Source organism: Bos mutus, chromosome 17 (genome assembly GCF_027580195.1).
Source record: "Bos mutus isolate GX-2022 chromosome 17, NWIPB_WYAK_1.1, whole genome shotgun sequence".
Taxonomy (NCBI): domain Eukaryota; kingdom Metazoa; phylum Chordata; class Mammalia; order Artiodactyla; family Bovidae; genus Bos; species Bos mutus.
The window spans coordinates 47,992,197-47,994,647 of NC_091633.1; the positions used below are offsets into that span (position 1 = coordinate 47,992,197).

General features: G+C 35.5%; 1 non-coding gene across 1 annotated transcript; it reads left to right on the forward strand.

Annotated features, from left to right (window-relative positions):
- Positions 1-827: 827 nt before the first annotated feature.
- Positions 828-899, forward strand: TRNAC-GCA (transfer RNA cysteine (anticodon GCA)). The gene has a single exon. It is a non-coding gene; the product is annotated as a tRNA-Cys (tRNA).
- The last annotated feature ends 1,552 nt before the right edge of the window (positions 900-2,451 follow it).

Sequence of the window (2,451 nt, forward strand, 5' to 3'; positions counted from 1 at the left end):
TTTGCCTAAAAAGCCCTCCCACAGTTTTATCTGCATGAGTCACTATCTTACTATCTATCCCTCAATTACTTTGACCTCTATTTAAATTTCCCAAATCACGTCTTTGCTGCCACTCTACACCCACTTCCCTTTATTACTAGTTTTCCCATAGTACCCATCACTATTTAATATTCTATGTATTATACCTATTTCTTTGTGGGATAGTTGGTCCTATCCACATGTCCATAAATCATTTGGTCTATCCCATGAGATCCTTGAAACTGGATCCTATCCAAAACATCCTTGTGCATATTTGATCCATGACAAATGATTTTGGACAGGACCAAACATCAAGGACTGTTTGGTGTGGACCAAATGTCTCCATGCAAATTGTACAATATAGATGCACTGGATCAGACATAAGCTAATCCACTATCATATTTTTGGTTTCCCAGTTTATTTCAGGTAACTTTCCTAAAAGAAATCATTGTTCACTTTAATAAATGCTATATTTCCAATGATAAGAGTAATATCTGATTTGCATTTTTCTACTAATTAGTGATGTTGAGCATCTTTTCATGTGCCTTATGGCCATCTGTATATCTTCTTTGAAGAAATATCTATTTACATCTTCTGGCCATTTTTTTTTTGATTGGGTTGTTTGCTTGATTGAACTGTATGAGTTATATATTTGCATATTTTGGAAATTAATTCCTTGTCAGTGATACAATGAAGTGTCATTCCACATGAGTCAGAATGGCCATCTTTAAAAAGTCTACAAATAATAAGTGCTAGAAAGAGTGTGAAAAAAAAAAAAAGAACCCTCCTATGCTGTTTTGGTTGGGGCTTCCCTGGTGGCTCAGAGGATAAAGCGTCTGCCTGCAATGCAGGAGACCCAGGTTCGATCCCTGGGTTGGGAAGATCCCCTGGAGAAGGAAATGGCAACCCACTCCAGTATTCTTGCCTGGAGAATCCCATGGACGGAGGAGCCTGGCGGGCTACAGTCCACAGGGTCACAAAGAGTCGGACACGACTGAGCGACTTCACTTTCACTTTCTTCTTTCCATGCTGTTTTAGTGGGAATGTAAATTGATCCAGCCACTATGGAGAACAGTGTGGAGCTATCATATGATCTTGCAATCCCACCTTTGGACATATATTGGAAGACAATTATAATTCAAAAAGACACATGTATTCCGATGTTCATCATAGCACTATTTACAATAGCTAAGACATCGAAGCAACCTAAATGTCTATTGACACATAAATGGATAAAGAAGATGTGGTGCATACATACAACGGAATATTACTCAATAATAAAAAGGAATAAGATAATACCATTTGTAGCAACACGGATGGACCTAGAGGTTGCCATACTTAGTGAAGTTAAGTCAGACAAAGACAAATATCATATGATATCACATACGTGGAATTTAAAAACTGGTATAAAAGGACTTATCTACAAAGCAGAAAGAGATTCACAAGCATAGAAAGAACTTGTGGTTCCAAAGGGGAAAGGTAAGGGGATAAATTAGGAATTTGGGAGCAACACATACACACTATTATAAATCAAATATATAAGTACCATAACATATATATGTACATCAAATATATAACAAATATATAAGGAACTACTGTATAGTACAAGGAACTACACTCAATATTTTGTAATAACCTACATGAGAAAAGAATCTGAAAAAGACCACATATATTTACTTATATGTGTGTGTGTAGATATAATTGAGTCGCTTTCATGTATATTAGAAACAAACACAATATTATAAATCAACTATACTTCAATAAAAAATATTTTTTAAAAAGAATAATATCTGCATTACGTTAGGCAAAATTTAAAAAAAGCAAATTAACACTTGATTTTCTATGAATGTCTCTCTGCATGTCTTCTATGCCTCAACACCTTCTGTAGAGATATGGTGCCAGTGTTGGTGCATAGAACAAAATTTTTGGTTTATGAGAACAGAAACCCCTTTAACAATATATCTGCTATATTACCCCTTGTTGGGAAAAGAATGTGTGTGTGTGTTAGTCGCTCAGTCGTGTCTGACTCTTTGCGACCCCATGGACTGTAGCCCACCAGGCTCCTCTGTCCATGGGATTCTCCAGGCAAGAAAACTGGAGTGGGATGCCAGTCCCCTCTCCAAATAAGAATATGTAGAACCTAAATGAAGCAATGGAAACAATAGGATATTAAACTCAATTTTTAAATTAATATTTACCTTCAAGTTAAATATGAAACAAAGGAAAATCTGACTCTATGTTCTTTCAAATTTCACTATAAAGTAATTATTGGGTATAAAAGACATTCATACCATGGTTTCATAATTTCCTTTTTGGTTCTTCTTTCTTTAAATATTGAATGATTGCATTGTGTTGGGTACTTACGAAAGCAAGTTTGTTAAGGAGTTTCCTGAGATTACTAATCAATTTCCCTGTAAGAGGCAACTATGGCAA